Genomic DNA, 24,652 nt, shown 5'->3' with positions numbered 1-24,652 from the left:
GCATCTCTGTGAGTTCAAACAGTTCTCTGTTTAGAAGCTGAATTCAAGCATGAAACAGCATTAGCTGATTTTTATCTTGTGTTGTGTTTTGTTGCTTTGACAAGACTTATTGTCAGGTTACGATTTATGACTTGTTTTACATGATTCGTGGGTCATGTTTGCAATTATATTGATAAAGTAAACATTCCTCACATATGCAATTCCATTATGCACTTAAATACTAGACAGTATTGAATGCTGAAAGCATTGAATTGCTTGAAAAGTTTTTCTCAGTGGGCCTCAGACCCAAAGTCTGCAATAACAACGATTTATAATGTTTGGGGAGGTTATAAATGTACTTAAAAGTATTCAACCTATTATAATTGTGTTTGCTGCTTCCTGGCCAGTGCTGTGTCCTGAGACATGGCAAGCACGGTCCAGGTGACCATGGTGGGTGGAGGCCGGTGGTCAGGGGCCAGCACCTGGAACTGAAAGTAGCTGACGTGGATAAGGCAAGTTTGGGACTCAGACCCAGCGGCAGCACCTGGTGAAGGTCTAGCCTGGCAATCTGCATGTGGTGTCTCAGCTGGATGGTGCCTAGGGGGTAAGTGTAAGGCATCCAGGGGTCTGACCTGAAGGGAGGTGGAGGTTACTTGTTGCAGTTTGAAGAGAACAAGCAATGAGAGTTATCCCCAAGGAAGACTGGCTGTCCACAAGGCATGTCTCCCCAGGAATGCAGGAGGCCCATTAGCCTTACCCTGGTCCTTGGCTTTTCAGGCTCAGAATGTGATTGTTCGTGTTCTCAGAAGTATTAGAGCGAGAGGACTCACTCACACAAAATTCATCAGGGACTGATGATTAAAAACCAAAATACCAATTTATTAGTTTACAATAAGAACTCAAAGCAGAGCAGATAATTCGCTCCACTGCACAGCTTATTCTCTATTAGCAGGCAAGTCTTCATGGGAGCCAAGTTACCATCAGGCGCTTCTCAGGGAGCAGGGGCTCTTAGCAAGAGGAGGCTGATGTGGCAGCCCCATGAGCTCATTCCCTTAACGGGACATCCTGCCGCATGAACAGGTTTCTGCTCTCTGGTGATAGAATATCTTCTCCTGTGCACAGGGCAGAAGACACGGTCAAAATCTGCTCCTCACATGCTCTTTTCTCTGTTTGCATTACTGATCATTCTGCTTCTTCTTGGCACACTGTTTCTAAGGTAGTCCAGCATCTTTCTAATTTTAATCAGGTATTGCTGGCCTGAGAGGTATTCTGGCTTTTGATAATAAATTGGCATAATTATGTTCCAATCTTCTAAATGCTTGTTTGGGAATTTAGCTGTCAGAGATGATCCACTTTCCAAGTTCCTGGAGTAGGGAAGTTGTGGGAGAAAGAATCCCTCATTGTTGAACTGAAGCACTACCTGTGGTGAGTAGTCAAGTAAAGTGATAAGGATGTCAGGAAGAGCCATGTTTAAAGACCTAAGACCCAGGAAAGCATGCAACAGGGCTAAAAACACCGTTATATTCATTGGTGCATCACTTCTGGCATCCAAATTGCATGAGGCACAACCTGAACTATGATTAGGTTCAGTACTGCAGATAGAAGACAGCAAAAACGTTCCTTCCCTTACCCCTCTCTCCTTCCTTCCTTTTCTCCATTCCTTCCAACAATTAAGGCTTAATGGCTTCCATATATATCCTCACTTAAAATACAATCTGCCAAATACTAATTCTGATTAATAACAATTTGCACTGTGTACCTGAAACATTCCATGTTTACCTGATATTGTCAGCATTTGTTTGTCATGCTGAGCTTCTATCTTGGAGACTTGCTTTTCATTTAATGTAACTTCCAGATAATTGGAGTGGTTTTATTCCCCCTTATCCATCAACTCCATCTTGATTAACTCCTTCAGAGATTTTTTTGCTATTGTTTACCTTCTTTTGGTCTCCTTCTTTCCTCCCAGTGGGATGACGCTAGATGGATGCTTCATTTTCTTTACCGATTGCCTCCCTGAAACATTTGCTTCAATTAGAGGAATTGGCAAATCTAAAAGGTTCTTAAATATTTCAGAAAAATAAATGGCAGATAAATTTCTTAAATAGTTAATTGTTGGAACTTCCACTTCTGGGAAGATGGAGGAGATGTAGTTTTCCCTATTCCTCCCACTAAGTACAACTAACAACCTTGAACATTATATGTAGAAAAAAAAATAAGAAGACTCTGAAAAGTGGGGAGAAGAAAGCACTGTCTAGGGATGTGGGAACCCAAGAAACAGCATCATGATGGGTTCCCTAGATTTTCTTTTTTGCCTCCTGTCTTCTAGACTTTGAGCTAAAGAAATCAGCACCCTGTAAACATCAATGGACATAGACAAAAAGAGCCCCAACAAAAGCCTTCTCTCTCTAGACAAAGGCCCAGGCAGGGAGCGGTATAGCCAGATAGAAAACTTTTTGATAACAAGTGCTCTACTGCTGCTGCCAAACACCACAGAAAAAAATGATGGCCAACCCAGGTGAATGGGGAGCCTAGACCTCCACTGTTATCAGGACCCTCAATCCCTCCATGGGGTGGTGTCAGAAGAGGCAGAGTAAAGAGCTTGGACTTCTACCCCTGCCAGCCAGCAATGAGACCCCCACTTCTCAGTGTCATTTGAGGCCGTGTGGGAAGCCTGTACTTCCTACACACCCAACAGGAATAAAGGTTCTGTTACAGGAGGCCTAGTGGAGATTCTGGACCTTTGTTGCCGTCCTGAGGAGTACTGAGGCCCTGGGGGGTCAATGGGGGCTATGTGGGGACAGTGTGGGGACAGTAGTGAGGCACTTCTGCTACTCCCAGTCAGAGTGATAGCTGCAGAGGTCTAGTGGGAAGCTAAGCCTCCCCTCCCCTTTCTGTCCAGCAATACTGAGGATCCTCTCCCCTGTAGGGGTTATAACATAGTCTGAATGGGAAATGTGGACTGCTACCCCCATCTGGTGCTAATGAGGCAGCTCTCCCCACCTGCTTCTACTGAAGTGGGGTCAGAGGAAGCCAGTAAGGTTTGAATAAGATTCAGAGTCTCATAAAATACCCAAAGTGTCCAGGTTTCAAAACCAAACTACTTGCCATATCAAGAACCAGGGAAATAACAACTTGAATGAAAAAATGTAATCAACAGGTGCTAACACTGAAATGTTGGAATTATCTGACAAAGATTTTAAAGTAGCTATCACAAAAATGTTTCATTAAACTATAAACAAATGCTTGAAACAAATAAAAAAGATAGTTTTATTACCTAAATAAATAATACAAAAAATGGAAATTTTGTAACTGCAGAAATATGATTACCCAAAATTTAAAAACCAAGCTGATTGGCTCATTAACAGAAGAATGAGTATGAGGAAGGAAAGAATCAGTAAACTTGAAGGAAGAGCAATAAAAATTACCCCATCTGAAGAAAGAGAAAATAGACTGAAAGAAAAGCCTCAGGGTCCTTTAGGACAATAACTAAAAGCCTAATTTTTTGTTGTTGCTGTTGTTGAGAGAGGATCTTGCTCTGTTGCCCAGGCTGGAGTGCAGTGGTGTGATCATAGCTCACTGCAACCTTGACCTCTTGGGCTCAAGAAACCCTACCACCTCAGCCTCTTAAGTAGCTGGGACTTACAGGCATGTGACACCAAACCTGGCTTTTATTTTTATTTTATTTTATTTTTTTACTTTTAGTAGAGATGAGGTATTGCTATGTTGTCCAGGCTGGTCTCAGTCTCAACTTCCTGAGTTCAAGTGATCCTCTTGCCTTGGCCACCCTAAGTGTTGGGATTACAGGTATGAGCCACTGTGCCTGGCTAAAATCTAACATTTGTGTCACTGCAGTCCCAGAAAGACAGGAGAAAGAAGATAAAGCTGAAAAAGCATTAAAGAAATAATGACTGAAAACTTCTCCAATTATTAATTTTTTTTTTTTTTTTAGAGACAGGGTCTCACTCTGTCACCCAGACTGGAGTACAGTGGCACAATTATAGTTCATTGCAGTCTCAAACTCCTGGGTTGAAGTAATCCTCCTGCCTCAGCCTCTGGCACAGCTAGGACTACAGGCATACACCACTGTGCCCAGCTAATAACTTTCCAGTTTAGACAAGATTCACATATCTACAGATTTAAGTAGCTGGAAGAATCCTTGAGCAGTTCACATCCAAATAAATCTACATCAGGACACATCATTGTCAAAGTCTAAAAACTAAGGACAAAACATCTTGTAAGTCACAAAAGAGAATATACATTTTACATGTAGGGGAAATAAAATTCAAATGACAATGATTCCTCCTCAGAAACTAGAAAAACCAGAGGAAGGGGCACACTATTTTTGAAGTCCTGACCTGAAAGAAAGCAATTATCAACCTAGAATTCTATACACTGAAAATATCCTTCAGTAATGAAGAAGAAATCAAGATGAAGGGGAAACTCACCAGCAGTTCTTTCCTAAAAGAACAGTAAAAGAAGTTCTTTACAACGAAAGGGGAAGATATGAGAAGGAAACTTGGAACATCAGTGTACTAGTCTGTTCTCATACTGCTATAAAGAACTACCCAGGACTGGGTAATTTATGAAGAAAAGAGGTTTAATTGATTCACAATTCTGCAGGCTTAACAGGAAGCATGACTGGGAGGCCTCAGGAAGCTTGCAAACATGGCAGAAGGCAAAAAGAAAGCAAGCGCTTTCTTCACATGGCAGTGGCAGGAGAGAGAGCGTGAAGGAGGAAGTGCTGCACACTTTTAAATAATCAGATCTTGTGAGAACTCACTCATGACACAGCACCAGGAGAATGGCACCAAACCATTAGAAATTGTCCCCCATGATCCAATCACCCCCCAGCAGGCCTCTCCTTCGGCACATGGGTATTACAATTCAACATGAAATTTGGGTGGGGACACAGAGCCAAATCGTATTATTCCACCCCTGGACCCTCTCAAATCTCATGTCTTTCTCACATTACAAAACACAATCATGCCTTCCCAACAGTCTGCCAAAGTCTTAACTCATTCCAGCATTAACTGAAAAGTCCAAGTCCAAAGTCTCATCTGAGAAAAGACAAGTCCCTTCCACCTATAAGCCTGTAAAATAAAAAACAAGTTAGTTACTTCCAAGATACAATGAGGGTACAGGCATTGGGTAAATGCTTCCATTACAAAAGGGAGAAATCGGCCAAAACAAAGGGGCTACAGGCCCCATCCAAGTCTGAAACCCAGCAGGGCAAGTCATTAATTATTAAAGTTCTAAAATAATCTCCTTTCACTCCATGTCTCAAATCTAGGTAACACTGATGCAAGGGGTGGGCTCCCAAGGCCTTGGGCAGCTCTGCTCCTGTGGCTCTGCAGGGTACAGCCCCTGCAGCTGTTTTCATGGGCTGGTGTTGAGTGCTTGTGGCCTTTATTTCCAGGTGTTCATGGTGCAAACTGTTGGTGGATCTACCATTCTGGGATCCGGAGGACGGTGGCCCTCTTCCCACAGCTCCACTAGGCAGTGCCCCAGTGGGGACTCTGTTTGGGGGCTCCAACCCCACATTTTTCCTCTGCACTCCTCTCCATGAGGATGCCAACCCCATAGCAGACTTCTGCCTGGACATCCAGGCATTTCCATACATCTTCTGAAATCTAGGCAGAGGTTTCCAAGACTCAATTCTAGTTTTCTGCATATCTACAGGCCCAACATCACATGGAAGCCACCAAGGCTTGAAGCCCACACCCTTTGAAGCCATGGCCAGAGCTGTACCTTGACCCCTTTTAGCGACAGCTGGAGCTGGAGCATCTGGGACACAGGGCACCATGTCCTGAGGCTGCACTGAGCAGCAGGGCCCTGGGCCTGGCCCAGGAAACCATTTTTCCCTCCTAGACCTCCAGGCCTGTGATGAGAGGGGCCATGATGAAGGTCTCTAAAATGCCCTGGAGGCATTTTCCCCATAGACTTGGTGAATAACAGTGGCTCCCCATTACTTATGCAAATTTCTTCAGCCAGCTTGGGCTTGAATTCCTCCCCAGAAAATGGGTTTTTCTTTTCTACCACACGGTTGAGCTGCAAATTTTCCAAACTTTTACACTCTGCTTACCTTTTAAATATAAATTCCAGTTTCAGACCATCTTTCTTTATGCAAAAAAGCATAGGGTTTTAGGAGCAGCCAGATCACATCATCGAGGCTTTGTTGCTTTGAAATTTCTTCTTCCAGATACCCTAAATCATCTCTCTCAAGTTGTAAGTTCCACAGATCTCTAGGGCATGAGCAAAATGCTTCCAGTCTCTACTAAAACATAGCAAGACTGACCTTTGTTACAGTTCCCAATAAGTTCCTCATCTTCATCTGAGACTACCTTAGCCTGGACTTCACTGTCCGTATCACATCAGCATTTTGGTTGAAACCATTCAACAAATCTCTAGGAAGTTTCAAACTTTTCCACATCTTCCTATCTTCTTCTGAGCCCTCCAAGTCTGTAGGAAGTTCCAAACTTTCCCACATCTTCCTATCTTCTTCTGAGCCCTCCAAACTGTTCCAAACTCTGCCTGTTACCCAATTCCAAAATCACTTCCACATTTTCATGTATTTTTATAGGAGTACTACACTCCTGGTACCAATTTTCTGTATTAGTCCGTTCTCACACTGCTATAAAGAACTACCTGAGACTGAGTAATTTGTGAAGAAAAGAGGTTTAATTGACTTATAGTTCCATAGGCTTAACAGGAAGCAGGACTGGGAGGCCTCAGGAAACTTATAATCATGACAGAAGGCAAAGGGGAAGCACGTACTTTCTTCACATGGCAGCAGGAGAGAGAAAGAGAAGAAGGAAGTGCTACACACTTTTCAACAACCAGTTCTCATGAGAACCCACTCATGAGATAACACTAGGGGAAGGGTGCTAAACCACTAGAAACTGCCCCCATGATCTAATCACTGCCCAGCAGGCCCCTCGTCAACATGTGGGGATAACAATTCAACATGCAATTTGGGTGGGGACACAGGGAAAATCATATCAATCAGGAAGGAAGAAAGAATAATGGAAAGAGAAAAATATGCATAAATACAATACATGCTACCTCTCCTGAGTTTTCTAAATTTATTTGATATGTAAAGCAAAAACTATTGTGCTTTCTGATGTGTACCTAAATGTGTATAGAAGAAATATGTAAGACAATTGTAGATGTGTGATGGTAAAGACAGGTAAATGTTCCAAACCTCACTTGACCTGGTGAAAGGTTGACACCAGTAGACTGTGCTAAGATACACACATATATCTATCTCCCTGGAGTAACCATTAAGAAAGCTATACAAAGAAATAGAATAAAAAGCATTGTAGATAAATCAAAACAAGGTTCTAAATGAATGTTTAAATAACTAACAGGAAGGAAAAAACAGAAAGGAAAATCAGAAAAGATAAATGGAAGACAAAAATGGAAGACTTCAGATGTCAATAATATTACATTTAATGTAAATAGTCTACATACACCAATTAAGACAGAAATGGACAATAATTGATTAAAAAATGACCAACCATATACATTCTATAAGAAACTCATACCATGTTCATGGATTGAAAGATTTAACGTATTAAAGATGTCAATTCTCAAATTGAGGTTTAATGCAATTCTTATACAAGTTTAATGTGATTCCTATCAAAATTACAAAATGTGGTTTTGCCTATTTCTGTTTCCAGCTCAATCCATTTTTTCTTTACATATTTTGCAGCTCTGTTTTTTTTTTTTTGGTGTGTGTGTGTATATACTTTGCTATGTCTTACATGGTGGATTGACTCTTTTATAATTATAGATATCAATGGACTTACCCTAAAATTTATAAGGAAATAAAAAAGAACTTAAATAACTAAAATAATTTTGAAAAAGAATAAAAAGGTGGGAAGAGTCAGTCTACTTGATTTCAAGACTTACTATGTACCTTCGGTAATTAAGACTGTGTAGTATTAGTGAAGGAATAGTCACATAGACAAATGGAACAGATTCAAGAACTGAGAAGGAGTCCCACACAAATATGCTCAACTGAGTTTTGGCAAAGGTGCAAAAGTAATTCAATGGTGGAAGGATATCCTTTTCAGCAACTGATGCTGGAGTAATTGAACATCCATAGACTAAAAGGTGAACCTCAACCCAATTCCCACACTTTATAGAAAAATTATCTCATAGTTAATCACAGGCCTAAAAGTAAAATTTTAAATGATAAAACTCCTAGAAAAAAAATAGGAGAAAATCCTTGATATCTAAGGCTAGGCAAAAGGTTCTTAGACTTGACATTAAAAGCACAATTCAGAAAAGGAAAAAAATAACAATTTAAACCTCATTAACATTTAAACCTTTACTTTGCAAACGGCCCTGTTAGGAATAATAAACTAAAAGTGGGAGAAAATATTTGAAAACTACATTTTAATCAAAGTACTAATATCTAGGATATGTAAAATTGTTCAAAACTCAACTATTAAAAAGTTCAATTAGAAAATATGCAAAGGCATGAGTAGAGATCTTACCAACGAGGATATACAGATGGCAAATAAACATATGAAAGATATTCAACATCTTTAGCCATCAGGTAAATGCACATTAAAATCACAAAAGCTATTGAGGATGTGGAGAAACCGGAACACTTACACATTGCTGATGGTAATGTAAAATAGTGTAGTTACACTGGAAAATAGTTTATCAAATCAAATAAAAAATAAAACATGCAGCCAACATGTGACCCAGCAATTGTATTCTTGGCCATTTATGCCAAAAATGAAACTTGTGTTCACACAAAACTTTGTACCTGGATGTTCATAGCAGCTTTATTCATAATCATGCCAAACTGGAAACAACCCAGATGTCTTTCACTCAGTGAATGGTTAAACTAATTGTGCTATGTCCATACGATAGAATACTACTTGCAGTAAGAAAGAACAAACTATTTACATGCACAACACCTTGGATGAATCTCTAGAGAATGATGCTGGGGAAAAAGCTCATCCGAAAGATTGCACCTTATAGAACTCTACTTATAAAGAATTATTAAAATGATAAAATTATAGAAATAGACAATAAATGAAGTTCCCAGAGGTGAGAGGGAGGCCCAGAGGGAAGTAGATGTGACTATACAAGATATCAAAATAGATTATTTGGTGACGAAATTGTTCTGTATCTTGAGTGTACATTGTCAATATCCTGCTTGTGGCAATGCACTATTATTTTGAAAGAAATTATCATTGGGTAATCTGGATAAAGAGTACATGGGACCTCTCTGTATTATTTCTTAGACCTATAAGTAAGTCTAGAATTATCTAAAAATTAAAAGTTAAATTTAAAAAGAGTTAATTATTATAAATAATGAATTGATTTTAATATAAATTTTGTAACACTCTGGGAAGAATTTACTTTGGAACTGTTTGTCTCTTATTCACCTTACTCCTAGTCATAAATGAGTGTTTTTCCATTTGAAAATTTCTGGTTTTTATTTTTAGAGTTAATTAACTCACCCATTTATCAAGTGTCATCTCTTAATTCAGTACTGAATTAAGCAATTTTAATTAGTAAAAGAAAAATTATAAAACTTAGCAGTGTTTCAACCTAAGAGATTCTGAAAATTGATTACAATTAGAATTTTAGATTTTTCTTCCCCAAATTATATGAATTTCAGATCCTAGTGTTTGTTATCTTTATATTTTATTTTTAAAGACGATAAGTACAGTTTTGCTTTACTTGTATTCCACTTGGAGAAAAAACATCTGATATCATCAAGGAGCAGAGGAAACATGGAAAAACAGCAAGTTATGACAAACATAGGAGGTAGCATTACACAAAATAAATTTCACTTAAATTCATCTTACTAAGCAAATGAATTAACCTATGAGAAGCTATTTCTTAACCTATAAAATTGGTGTTATAGTATCTATTGTACTGGGTTGGGAGGAAGGCTTCCTAACTTGTGAAGTGTCCTGTAAATGTTAAGTAAAGTCTTATATGGTGCAGGCAGGACAAGAGTAACTGAAAAAGTCTTTCATACAAAATGGATTATGGGTGGCGTGACATTTATTTAAATTTTGGAAGACACATAAAGAGGCATCCTTAGGTAAATTAGTAAGATATTTGAGATCATGTTGAGGTTTTCAGCTATGAAAATACTGGAGGAAGTACGGAGCCGACAGGCCTTGTATGGGAGGGATTTTCACTTGCTTCTAACTTTGCACTTATTAATATTTTAAATTATGTTATTCAGGTTACATTTTAAAATATAACTGGTAAAAATAAATATTTCTGAGATATTTATAATTCACTTGTATTTCCCCATGCCCTTTAATCCACATATATTTTGGGGCTTTAATTATGTTTATTGATTTATAAAACATTTTTACATATTGATCCTTTGTCCTGCCTTTTACTCATTTTTAAATTATTTGTTTTAAATGTTCAACTGTTATTATTAAGGGCTCAGGAATTCTTAACCTTTAGTTAAATTTTTAGTTTTCCTTTGCTAATTTTTTATATCTTTAAAATTTCCTGTTTATGTAATAAAAAATATATTTGTGTCTATTCTTTCTAGTTTTCTAAATTTTTTTACATTTGTTGCTTTAATCTATCTGTTATGTATTTGATTTTATAGTGTGAGGAGACTATCGCAACATTTTGACTTTCAAAAGTTTGTTTTATCTCTAATTTTCACTTTAAGTATTCTCAGTTCTGATCAATAATCACTGAGATCAGCATAACTTCATAAATATTAATTTCATTCAGTAACTTCAACTGTTGCTACCACCAAAACTTTTATCAATATACATGAGTAGAAATCAAATGAATTGATATACAGTAGTTCCTCCTTTATCCTTGGAGAATACGTTCCAGGACCTCCAGTGGATGACTGAAACTGCGGCTAGTACTAAACCCCATACGTACTATGTTTTTTCCTACACATACATACCTGTGATGAAGTTTGATTCATAAATTAGTCACAGTAAGAGGTTAACAATAACTAATAATAAACTAGAGCAATTATAACAATATACTGTAATTAAAGTTATGTGAATATGATCTCTCTGTCTCTCAAAATATGTTATTGTACTGACTACATGGATTTCAGTCTGCTGTTAACTGTAGGTAATGGAACCGCAGATAAGAAGCGATCTCTGTATTTACGATACTCTTCTGCCTGTGGAGTTGCAAGTGTAATCTTTCTTGACAGCAAGAGTGCTCCCAGGCTGGGCACAGAGGCTCATGCCTATAATCCTAACACTTTGGGAGGCTGAGGCAGGTGGACTGCTTGAGCTCAGGAGTTTGAGACCAGCCTGGGCAACATAGTGAGATCCTCTCTCTACAAAAAATAAGCAAACAAAAAAATTAATCAGGCATGGTGGCACACGCCTGCAGTCCCAGCTACTTAGGAGGCTGAGGTGAGAGGACTGTTGAGCTCAGGAGGTCAAGGCTGCAGTGAGTTGTGACTGCACCACTGCACTCCAGCCTGGGAGACAGAGTGAGATCCTGTCTCAAAAAAGAAAAAAAAAAAACCCAAAACCAACAACAAAAAGAAAGAAACCAAAACAAACGAAAAATAAAGTGCTCACCAGAAATTAGCTGCAGAAATTTAGCAACACGTTGTCAGGGTGCTCTGGGAAAAGTTATTATTTTTGTGCAAAAGTAATTGCTGGTTTGGCCATTACTTTGAATGCCATTACTTTTAATGGCAAAACCAGCAATAACTTTTGCACCAACTAATATTCACAGCACTTAGGGAATTCAGTTACATTTGCTATGGTCATCATGAAGTGGAAAGAAAACTGAGATCTAAACATATTAGTGGCTAGCCCAAGTTTACTCAGCATGTTAGAGGCAGGACTTGTACTAGGAAAAACTACTGCTCCTTTCCTGCTCAGGTTTCTTTCCGTCACACTGTAAATAACCTGAAAACCGCCCATTCATCACAGAGCATGGATTTGAAACCTAGACTGAGTAATGATGCCGATTCAGCTCACTTTACTCCTGGGTTCTTCTTGTGTGGGAGAAAAGTGGGATTAAAATACGGGCTTGTAAACTATTTGGTATTTGTAAAACAGAAATAGCCACGAATCTGTTTCTTTCTAATGTATTCTTCTTTTGTGCATTTAAAAAATCACTCCTCAAATTTTGTTTTTTCACAAGTTTAGCAATGAGAACTAATACACATGTAACACAACATCAGAGCAAGTGATTTGAGATTACATTAGCATGTTCCGTTAGTTTATTATTTATTTTATTGACTGGCCTTAATGGAACTGGCATTCTTTACAAAAATGTTTCTGTCTCCCGTGAAGGGAATATTCAAATGATTTCATCATCGTTCAGAATCCTTCCTTAAGGTTCTAGAAATCAGTATTGGTGAAGCACTAGGTTATGTAGAAACAGTGTGAATTGGGGTGGTTAAAGGTTTAGTATGAATGTGATTAGAATGTTAGAAAGCTACTCAAATGCATTGAGATTAAGGGACGAGACCCTGGCTACACGATCAAATAAGGCCCATATGTGCTTCTTTTTGAGGGTGGAGGTGACAGAAGTAAGAGTATGTAAATTATTTAGAACATATTAACATTAATTATTTCTAAAGATTGTACTCTGATGTCTCAAATTTATTTGGCTAGAAAAGTTAGAATTATTAATACTAGAAGTCATAAAATGGAAATCAAAAATTTCTGATGCCTCATCAGTAAGGCATGTTGTTTTTTCTTTTTGTATTTTCAGTATTCTTGCTGGAGGCACTGATGAATGGCCTGTCCTGGAGCCTTCACAGAGGCATGGGGTGCTTAGCTACTAAAACAAAATTATTTGGCAGGGAAGAGATTGTTTATGCTTTTCTTTTATTGCTTACTAAAGGCCAACATTCTACTTTAGAGAGATCAATATTCCTGAATTGCAAACTTTTTAGAAGCCTAAAGGAAATGAATCCTTGTCGAGCTAAATGTTAACCCTCTCCCTGTTATTGAAAACAGCAAAGCTGTTTTCCTGCTGCGATTTTTTTTATTATACTTGAAGTTCTATGGTACATGTGCACAACGTGCAGGTTTGTTACATATGTATACATGTGCCATGTTGGTGTGCTGCATCCATTAACTGGTCATTTACATTAAGTATTTCTCCTAATGCTGTCCCTACCCCCTCCTCCCACCCTACAAGGGGGCCCCAGTGTGTGATGTTCCCCTTCCTGTGTCCATGAGTTCTCATTGTTCAATTCCCACCTATGAGTGAGAACATGCGGTGTTTGGTTTTCTGTTCTTGCGATAGTTTGCTCAGAATGATGGTTTCCAGCTTCATCCATGTCCCTACAAAGGACATGAACTCATCCGTTTTTATCCCTGCATAGTATTCCATGGTGTATATGTGCCACATTTTCTTAATACAGTCTATCATTGTTGGACATTTAATTTTGCTCTGCTTTAGAAGAAAGAAGAGGTAATCTCCCAGGAGCCCGTGACTGGTTAGCTTTAGTTTTAATATTACAACCAACCCTTTCTTCCTCTCTTAAAAAATATAATTTGGGTCTGCAGCTCCTGAAAACAATGTCAATATTTGCTAAGTGTTCAAAGGCCCCCCAAACCTCGCATGTGTCCCTTGTCTCACTGGGCTATGGTTGAATTACCTCTTCTTTCTCAAGGCTTCAGTTTAAGTATTATCTCTAGGGCGACTTCCCTGGCTCCTTAGAGCAGTTGGCCTTCCTGGCACATGTCCTCAGAGCTGCCTATTTTTCTTCTGTCAAAGCACTTCTTATTTTATTCTTAATGCTTACTTAATTTTGTCTTCTCTGCTACACTGTAAACTCCACGAAAACAAATACTATATCTAATTTGTTTTTAAGAGCAGTGTTTTGTGCAGATTAAGGCACCTGATAAATATACGTATTGCAGGACTGACTGAGAGTCATTAACCAGGCTCGCACTATGCCCAAGGCCCTTGGAGCCTGGGTGGGCATCACTACATTCACCTCAGACATGAAGACATGAAAATTCAGAGAGCTGGCACAATTTTCTCTGGGTTCGCAATGAGAGGTAATTCTGGTAGTTTCAAACCCAACCCTATACATTGCCTGAGTATATGCTCCTTTTGCTATAAAATGCTGCTTTCAACATTTTCCTAAGCTCCAGATAGTTTTGGGAGACAGGTTATAGGAGGCCCCTGGTTTCCCATTCCCTGTGGTCTTGTTGAAAACACTGCCCGGAGAAGTCTTCTTGCCCACTCTCAACTAAAATTATGTCAACAGGCGGTGGACTGGAGGCGGCACTCTCATCCTCTGGCTAACTCACAACTTTCTCTGGTTGTTGCAGTGGACAACCAGCGAAAACTTTCTGGGCTCTGACTTGGGGTGGTAGTTTCACAGTCTGAATTTAAGGCAGGGGCCTCATTTTGAAATGCTCTGGGATGCACTAGGACCACAGATTGCCAGCAACACCACTATCCTGGAATATGTTAGAGTTTCAGAGTCCCAGGAGAAAGGTAAGCCTGTTGCAGCCTACCTCACAGCCTCAAAGACATACAGAAGACCTAACCAGAGCAGTCTTCTACTTAGTTCAAATGAAGCTCTGTGGCCCGAGGGAGTCCAGATCTGGTCCAGCACCTGTTTGGTATGGCCTGCAAGATAAGAATGGTTTTTACTGTTTTAGAATAATTGGAAAAGTGTCAAAGGAAGTATAATATTTCATGACACAGGAGAGCTATATGAAATCCAAACTTCTGTGTTCATGAATAAGGTTTATTGGTACATAGCCACACTCATTTACTTACGTATTTTCAATGGTCAGTTTTGCACTAAACACTAGAGTTGAGTGGCTGCAACAGAGAATACCTACCCTGTAAAGCTTAAAATATTTACTGTGTTGAGCTTTAGAGAAAATGTTTGCCAATTCATACTGTAGTTGAACATTATAAAGAAGAAATTCATGCCGTTAATCAGATGGCGAGGTTGTCTCTCCCAGCAATCTTTCAATCTAAAAACCTTCAACTACTAAAAGTTAATCACCTGTGAAACATTTTCATTGGTTCCAACAATAGCAGCAACTACAAGTGCAAATTTCCACATCTCTCCAACCTTTAAAATCAGAACTGGCCAAGCCAGAGTTTTTCTCATCTTGTCGGCTGGGGTCACATGTTCCGTTACCACGTCAGAGGATGTTACCATCACTGTGTCTGTGATCAGAACTTAGGCATAAGCTACTTCCACTCTCCGACATGCAAAACTACTCTTCCAAGTTGTGGGTAAAAGGAAGGGTTTGAAGACCGGGTGCCAGCCAGTATGAACTGAGAGATGGGAAGAGTGATGCAAGCTGAGATTGAAGAGATGTGTGATTCTGATCACGCTGAATCTTATGACCCATGTAAGAGTTTGCATTTTACACTAAAAACAATGTAGCAGTACTAAACTGCTTTAAGCAGGGAAGTGTCATAATATGGTCCTTATTCAAAATATTTAGTTGGGCTGCTTGTGGAGGATATGTCAGAAAAGGATAGAGTAAGGAGCCTAGTTGGAGGCATTGCAATAAACCAAATAAAAGATGCTAAGGTCTGATGTTAGAATGACGTTAGTGGAGAGTTAAGTGGGCCGATTTAAGATGCATTTTGGAGGACTATTGAAAGAACTTGGGAAAGGAGATGAATAATTATGCTATTTACTGGGATGTAGAAGTTTGGAGGAAAGAGAACTGATAGAAAAATTCAGGAGCTCTATTTTCAGTATATAATGTTTGAAGGTCCTATTAGACCTCAAAATGGTATATTAAGTAAATAGTTTGAACTGGAAATAAACCAAGAGGAAACTGGAAAATAAACATGGTAAACTGTCTCTCTAGTTGCCATAGCAGGAGCTACTGGTATCAAGAACCAAAAAGATTGGGCTTAAATGGCCTCATAGGGACAGGAGTTCAGGTATGTCATGTGATGCAAGGCTAATTGGAGATCTTATATGGAACTCGGACTTTTGAAATACTGTCAGTGAAAGAGTGAATAGAAAATTTTACCTTTGCACACTCAGATGACAAATGAATTTGTCTATCTCAGCCTGAGTTCTGGGTACAAAGGAAGAGTTATACCTGAGAATTTGTAACCACAGGCCTATCTTCATGTAGTTTGTGGTTTGAATACATATTGCCTACTTGATTTAGTAAACCATAAACCCATAAGCGCAATTAATATTTAAACAGAGTTTATGGAGCCAGATCCAGAAATAGTGTAATATCTTTGATCAGACTAATCCTCTCGAACATAACAATTATAAACTCTGAATGAAATACTTTTTAAAGTGCAGCTATTAGAAGTCACTGAAGAATAAGCAAAATCAGGAGGAAACTGATTGAACCTGGAAGAAATTTGACCCTGGAAAGAAAAAAAACTCACTGAGAGCTGCATTCACACCATTTTTCTCCTAAAAACAATCCCTAGTCCCCACATTGCGGTGATAGCTAGAATTCAAGCAGAAAAAACAGTACTGTTTTATTAGGATACGATGCGAAAATATGGAGTTCGGGGTTGTCAAAGAGACTGGAAATGGAGGAAAAAAATCTTGAAAGGAGGGAGATACAGAGGAAAGAGCACACAAATCAAATATCTACTACCCACATATACTTGGCTTGCCCATGAGCTGTGCAAGAGAATACCAGGAGGATGGAAGAACGCAAAAACATTAAGGCTGAAAAATCTAAGCAGAGTTTTAACTGAGTAAAAACAGAGTTTGATATTTGAATCTTGTCAAGTTAAAAGAACCTGGCCTTTCCACGGAAATCCAAGAGAGGCCATAACTTAGGAAAAACTGTTATGTCCCAACAATGAAGATGAGTTCTAAGATGAAAAGAAAACCTGGACATTTGGTATGATAACAAAAATGTAGCCTCCACATGTGCAGGGTGATGAGTAAGTAATTAAATTGCATTCAAGAACAAAAGTAAACACTCTTCAGAATAGAATAACAAAGTCAAGAATCTCTCTGTAGTGTCAACCACAATGCCCAGTATACAACATAAAATGACTGCACATGGGAAAAGTTAGGTAAAAGATGACAGAATCAAGAGGAAAAGCAGTCACTAGGAACAGACTATAAAACCTCCCCAATATTAGAATTAATAGATAAAAAATTTTTAAAAATTTAAAGCAAAAAAGTTTTAAAGCAAAAAATTTAAAATACAAATTGTCATATCAATGTGAACTTACAGCAAAAGATAGTCACAGCAAGTGAATAGGTATGGTATCCTGGTAAAGAAATGGAAAATATGCAAAAAGCCAAATGAAAATAAAATGAAAAAAGTGATTTAAATTGAAAATGAGATGAATTGGACTTAACAGCAAATTAGAGAAGGCAAAAAAAATTCAGTCAATTTGAAGAAGTATCAACAGAAATCATGTGATTTGAAGAGAAAAAAAGGATTTAAAAACACAGACTCAGTGACTTGTGGGGCAATTTCAGACAATAGGGAATATTCTAACATGTGTAATTGAACTTCCCAGAGGCAAAGAGGGAGATAATGGAGAATAAAATTACTTGAAGAAATAATAGCCCCCAACTTACCAAGTTGTGTAACCCCCCATTACTTCATAGATTCAGGAAACACATAGAACTCCAAACTTGGTAAGTGAAGAAGCAAACAAACTAACCACACCACATCTCCACATAGCATGGTCAAAATGCTAAACCGAAAATTAAAAAGATCTTGAAAGTAAACATTGCATATAATGAACAAGATACTGAGTGTCTCTGAAAGGAAAAGAAAACCAAAAATCTAAAAGAAACCATCAAAAATCTATGTCCAACAAACTTCTTCAGTAAGAAGACGAAATGAGTTTTCAGATAAATGAAAGGTGAGAGAATGAATCACCATCAGACTTGAACTTAAAGAGATGGTAAAAGAAGTTCTTCAGGCTGAAGGAAAATAATGCCAGACAGAAATCTGGTTATACAAGAAGGAATAAAAAGCAGCTGCATGACAAATATTTGGACAAATATGTATTAGAACAAATATGTGAAAATGTTCTAAATTGATTGTGGTGATGGTTGTGCAACTCTGAATACACTAAAAATTCTTAAATGTATGCTTTAAATGGGGAAATAGTATGGTGTATAAATTATATCTCAATAAAACTGTGTTTTTAAATTAACTTCAACTTCTATTTTATTTCAGGAGGTACATGTGCAGGTTTATACCTGGGTGTATTGTATGATGCTGAGGTTTGGGGTATGGTAGATTCCATAACCCAGCTACTGAGCATAGCACCCAGTAGTTAGTTTTTCAGCCCTTGCCTTCTTCTCTCCTTCCTGCTTCTAGTAGTCCTCAGTGTCTACTATTGCCATCATTATGTCCATGAATACTCATTGCTTAGTTCCCACTTATAAGTGAGAACATGTGGTATTTGTTTTTCTGTTCTTGTGTTAATTCACATAGGATAATGGCCTCCAGCTGCAACTATGTTGCTGCAAAGGACATGATCTTGTTCTTTTTTTATGGCTGCATAGTATTCCATGGTGTATATGTACCACATGTTATTTATCCAATCCACTGTTGATGGGCACTTAGGTTTATTTCATGTCTTTGCTTTTGACTAGTGCTGTGATGAACATACAAGTACATGTGTCTTTTTGGTAAAATGATTTATTTTCCTTTGTGTATATACCCAGTAATGGGATTGCTGAGTCAAATGGTAGTTCTGTTTTAAGTTCTTTGACAAATCTCCAAACTACTTTCCACAGTGGCTGACCTAATTTACATTCTCACCAACAGTGTATAAACATTTCCTTTTTCTCTGAAGTCTTGCCAGCATCTGTTTTTTTTTACTTTTTAATAACACTGACTGGTGTGAAGTGGTATCTCATTGTGGTTTTGATTTGCATTTCTCCGATGATTAGTGATGTTGAGCATTTTTATATGTTTGTCGACCCCTTGGATGTCTTCTTTTGAGAAGTGGTTGTTCATGTCTTTTGAAAATTTATTTATTTATTTACTTATTTTTTTGAGACGGAGTCTTGCTCTGTCACCAGGCTGGAGTGCAGTGGCATAATCTTGGCTCACTGCAACCTCTGCCTCCTGGGTTCAAGCAATTCTCCTGCCTCAGCCTCCCATCTTTTGCCCATTTTTAACAGGATTATTTGGTTTTTGCTTGTTCAGTTGTATAAGTTCCTTTATAGATTGTGGATATTAGCCCTTTCTTGGATGAATAGTTTGTGATTATTTTCTCTCATTCTATAGGTTGTCTGTTTACTCTGTTGATAAGGGCAGTTTAATAAGGTTCCACTTGTCAATTTTTGTTTTTGTTGCAATTGCTTTTGAGGACTTACCCATAAATTTTTTGCCAAGGCTGATGTCCAGAATGGTATTTCCTAAAGTTTCTTCTAGGATTTTTATAGTTTGAGGCCTTACCTTTAAGTCTTTAATCCATCCTGAGTTAATTTTTATATGTAGTGATAGGTAGGAGTCCATTTCATTCTTCTGCATACGGCTTGGCAGCTATCCAAGCGTCATTTATTGAATATGGATTTCTGTTCCCATTGTTTATTTTTGTTGACTTTATCAAAGATCAGATGGCTGTAGATGTGTGGCTTTGTTTCTGTGTTTTTTATTCTTTTCCATTGTTCTATGTACCTGTTTTTGCACCAGTACCATGCTATTTTTGTTACTGTAGCCTTATAGCATAGTTTAAAGTCTGGTAATATGATGCCTGCAGCTTTGTCCTTTTTGCTTAAGATTGCTTTGGCTACTTAGGCTCATTTTGTTTCCACATGAATTTGAGAATAATTTTTTCTAAAATTATGTTGATAGCTTGATAGGTATAGCATTGGATCTGTAGATTGCTGTAGGCAGTATGGCTACTTTAATGATATTGATTCTTCCAATCCATGAGCATGGAATTCTTTTTGTGCTATCTAAGGTTTATTTCAGCAATATTTTGTAGTTCTCCTTGGAGAGATGTTTTACTATCTTGCTTAGAAGTATTCCTAGTTTTTTTGTGGCAAGTGTAAATAGGATTGCCTTCTTGATTTGGCTCTCAGCTTGAATATTATTAATGTATAAAAATGCTATTGATTTTTGTACATTGATTTTGTATCCTGAAATTTTACTAAAGTCATTTGTCAGTTCCAGGAGCATTTTGGTGGAGTCTTTAGGGTTACCTAGTTATAGAATCATATTGTCAGTGAAGAGAGATCATTTCTTTTTTTCCTATTAGGATGCCTTTTATTTCTTTTTCTTGTTTGATTGCTCTGGCTAGGACTGCCAGTATTATATTGAGTAGGAGTGGTGGGAGTGGGCATTCTTGTCTTGTTCTAGTTCTTAAAAGGAATGCTTCTAGTTTTTGTCCATTCAGTATGATGTGGCTGTGGGTTAGTCATAGATGGCTCTTGTTATTTTGATGTGTATTTCTTAAATGTCTGGTTTCTTGAGCTTTTTTTTCAATCATGCAGGAATGTTGGATTTTATCAAAAGCTTTTTCTATGTATATTGAGATGATCATATGTTTTTTGCTTTTAATTTTGTTTATGTGGTGAATCACATTTCTTGATTTGAATATGTTGAACTAACCTTGTATCTCAGGAATGAAGCCTATTTGGTCATGGCAAATTAATATTTTGATGTGCTGCTGGATTTGGTTTACTAGTATCTTGTTGATGATTTTTACATCTATGTTCATCAGGAATATTGGCCTGTAGTTTTCTTTTTTCGTTGTGTCTTTGCTGGGTTTTAGTATAAGGGTGATGTTGGCTTCATAGAAAAAGTTAGGGAGGTGTCCCACTTCTCAGTTTTTTGGAATCGTTTCAGTAGGATTGGTACCAGCTCTTCTTTGTATATCTGGTAGAATTTGGCCATGAATCCATCTGACATGGGGCTTTTGAGGGGGCTAGTAGGCTTTATTAATGATTCCATTTTGAAACTCTCTATTGGTCTGTTTAGTGTCTCAATTTCTTACTGATTAAGCCTTGGGAAATTGTATGTTTCCACAAATTTGTTCATTTCCTCCAGATTTTCTAGTGTGTTTGCATAGAGGTGTCCATGATAGTCTCTGAGGATATTTTGTGCTTCTATGAGATAAGGTCTAATGTCACCTTTTCCATTTCTGATTATTCATTTCATTTCTGATTTTCTTTGTAAATATAGGGTGGTCTATCAATCGTGTTTATCATTTCAAAGAACCAACTTTTGGTTTTGTCGATCCTTTATTTGCATTTTTAGGTAGCAATTTTATTCAGTTCTGCTCTGATTTTAGTTATTTCTTTTCTTCTGCTAGCTGTGGAGTTACTTTGTTCTTGTTTTTTTAGTTACTCTAAGTGTGATGCTAGATTGATAGTTTGAAATCTTTTTAACTTTTTGAGGTAAGCCTTCAGCACGGTAAACTTTCGTCTTGTCTTTCAGGAGAAACTGTAGCAGCATTCCTTCCCCCCAGGAATGTGGCAGAGATGAGCACCATTCCAGCACCCATTGCTGAGGCACTTTCCAGGGGTCTAGCTGTGGAGGCCCCTACTCTTCTCTAGAGCAGGCACTTCAATCCTGCCAGGTTGCCCAAGATTGGCTGACTTTGTATGCATCCCGATTAAAAATGGCATCTTGCTCTCTGGTCTGGGAAAATGCTGTGGCTTTTCCCTGTGTCTTTTCTTCACAGCATCTCCAAACTTCTCCCCCAGGGCTTAGGAGAAAAAAAGTGCTCTCCCTCGGCCTGGGCTGCTCAGATCCCCAGTGGAAAGGTGAATCACAGAGGGAGCTTCTCTGCCTTTCTCACGCACTGGGAATTCACTCACTTTTATCTGCTGGATGCTTGTACAGGGGCTGTTGGGTTGCATTTTCCTTCCTGGAATCTGGGATGTCCTTCATAATTCTGGTGGAATCCTGTTTTCCTTCTTGAATTAAAGCTCACAGAATTGATCTTTATGCTTTTCCAAATGACTGAGGCATGGTAAAAGCCTCTAACCCACCATCTTGGAAAATAAGACTGTTTGAAAAGAAATCCTTGCTCTTCTTTGTCTTAATTTCTTTAACAGATGATTGAAAATTTATTTAAAAATATAATGCCATAATTTTGAGTTTATAACACGTACAAATATTTAAAAAATGACAAAATGGCAGGAGGATAGATAAATATCTGACAAGGTAGGTAAATAGAATTTTACTGTTGCAAGATTTTAAATTTTTATATTAAATAATATACTGTGAGCTCTAAGGAGACTATGATAAGTTAGAGATGCATATTGTAATCTTTTAAGTATCACTAAAATAGTAAAAAATTCTATTTAAAATCAGAGGAAAGAACATAGAATACTTGAAAAATCATACCAAAATAATTCATGATAGGAGTAACTAAAGAACAAAAAGAAATGAGAAAGCATAAAAATGTAAAATGGTAGTCTAGAGCCCAGTCATATTAATATTGACATTATGAACTCCTGAATAAATACTTCTGTTAAAAGGTACATATTATGAGACTGGTTTTAGAAAGCAAGGCCCAACTTTACGTTATTTCTAAAATAGTTTGATTTTACAGACAGGGAGAAAATTTAAAAATGGAAAAACATATATCCTGCTACTTGTAGATATAAGAAAAACAGTGGAGGTATATTAATATTATACAAAGTATATGTATATTTCAAACAGTATAAATATAAATGTCATACCAAGAGTATTTCAAACTAAGAATTATTACCAAGATAAAGAATAACGTTTTATAATGATAAAAGGAAAAATACATAAAGAAGGTATAACAATCCTAAACGTGTGTATGCCTAATAATAAAGCTTAAAAATTCATGAAGCAAAAATAGACATACCTAAAGGGAGAAATATACAAATGCAAAACTATGGTGAGAGATTTTAACAATGCTTTCCTGGTAATTAAAATAACTATTAAACAAAATAACAATAATGGCATAAACTGATTTGACCTAATCGATAGTCATAGAACATTAGATCAAACAACTTCTTAATACACGTTTGGTGCAAAAGAACACTCAACAAGACAGAACATGTGCTATACCATAAAATAAATGTCAATACATTTCATAAAACTGAAATTTTATAAAGTATATTTTCTGACGACAATACACTTAAATTAAATATTACTATGGTAAGAGCTCTAGAATAAAATTCTTCAATATTTGTCATCTAAATCACACACTTCTGAACAATCCATGGTTTAATAGTGAAATCCATGGTTTAAAAGTGAATAGTGTGATGGCTCACGCCTGTAATCTCAGCACTTTGGGAGGCCAAGGCAGGCAAACCACAAGATCAAGAGATCGAGAGCATCCTGACCAACATGGTGAAACCCCATCTGTAGTAAAAATACAATAATTAGTTGGGCGTGGTGGTGCGTGCCTGTAGTCCCAGCTTCTCGGGAGGCTGAGGCAGGAGAATCACTTGAACCTGGGAGGCGGAGGTTGCAGTGAGCCGAGATTGCGCCACTGCACTCCAGCTTGGTGACAGAGCAAGACTCTGTCCCTCTCCCCCCCAAAAGTGAAAGCATAAATGGAATTATGACATATTTCACAATAAAAATGAAAATGCAATATATAAAAGTTTGTATGAATGCAATTAGAGCAGTACTTAGAGAGAAACTGAAACAGTTCTGGACCAAGCAGAACTAATAGACATCTACAGAACTCTCCACCCCAAATGAACAAAATATACATTCTTCTCAGCACCATATCACACTTATTCTAAAATTCACCACATGATGGGAAGTAAAACACTCCTCAGCAAATGCAAAAGAATGGAAATCATAACAAACAGTCTCTCAGACCACACTGAGATCAAATTAGAATTTAGGATTAAGAAACTCGCTCAAAAACCGCACAACGACATGGAAACTGAACAAACTGCTCCTGAATGACTACTGGGTGAACAGTTTTAAATGCTTGTATTAAAAAAGAAAATTGTTATAAAATCAATGATCTAATTAATTTTCTTTCACAAGAAAGTTGATAAAGATTAACAAATCAAAGCCAAAGTAAATAACAAGAAGAAAACAATAAAGATAAGAATAAAAATGAATGAAAAATCTTAAAAATAGGTAGATGACACATGGAAGGAGCTAAGTTAAAACTGTTTAACAGGTATGTATCCCCAGCCAGTCAAAGAAAATTCCTATAAGTAACGTGTCACTGAAAATAATTATAAGCCAAAATAATAGAATAATTGAGAAAATAATCTACCATGAACAAATGTTAGCTGACATTGAGTACTTCATATTCTAGGCTCTCACATCATGTCTATAAATAAAGATGTTAAAAGTGGTTAAGAATAAAGAAAAATATGAGATAAATGAAAGCTCATGAAAAGTATGAAATATATTTAATAGAAACAGAACATCCATAAATGAAAAACGTAGTTTTTGAGATTAAAACTCAATTGATACATACAGTTGAAAGGACAGTGGAGAATTATACTATGGAACAAAGAAAATTTGCCAGAATAATGCATGAGATTTCAGAAGATTGAAATTATATAACTGAGATAAAAAGACAAGGAAAATAGAATAAGAAGGTCCAGAATAAGTCATATAGAAGTATGTTTATTGCAGCACTATTCACAATAGCAAAGATTTGGAACCAACCCAAGTGTCCAACAATGATAGACTGGATTAAGAAAATGTGGCACATATACACCATGGAATACTATGCAGCCATAAAAAAGGATGAGTTCATGTCCTTTGTAGGGACATGGATGAAGCTGGAAACCATCATTCTCAGCAAA

The 24,652-nt window shown here is 37.4% G+C and overlaps 1 long non-coding RNA gene across 1 annotated transcript; it reads right to left on the bottom strand.

Annotated features, from left to right (window-relative positions):
• Window positions 1–1,272: 1,272 nt before the first annotated feature.
• Window positions 1,273–14,845, bottom strand: LOC129460647 (uncharacterized). Its single transcript, XR_008650284.1, has 4 exons — window positions 14,790–14,845; window positions 14,485–14,571; window positions 1,759–1,992; window positions 1,273–1,399 (listed from the first exon to the last, which is right to left on the bottom strand). It is a non-coding gene; the product is annotated as an uncharacterized lncRNA (long non-coding RNA).
• Window positions 14,846–24,652: the final 9,807 nt, after the last annotated feature.

This window comes from Symphalangus syndactylus, chromosome 1 (assembly GCF_028878055.3).
Source record: "Symphalangus syndactylus isolate Jambi chromosome 1, NHGRI_mSymSyn1-v2.1_pri, whole genome shotgun sequence".
Classification (NCBI taxonomy): domain Eukaryota; kingdom Metazoa; phylum Chordata; class Mammalia; order Primates; family Hylobatidae; genus Symphalangus; species Symphalangus syndactylus.
The sequence above is the reverse complement of the archived record's forward strand: the minus strand, read 5'-3'. Positions and strand labels throughout refer to the sequence as shown.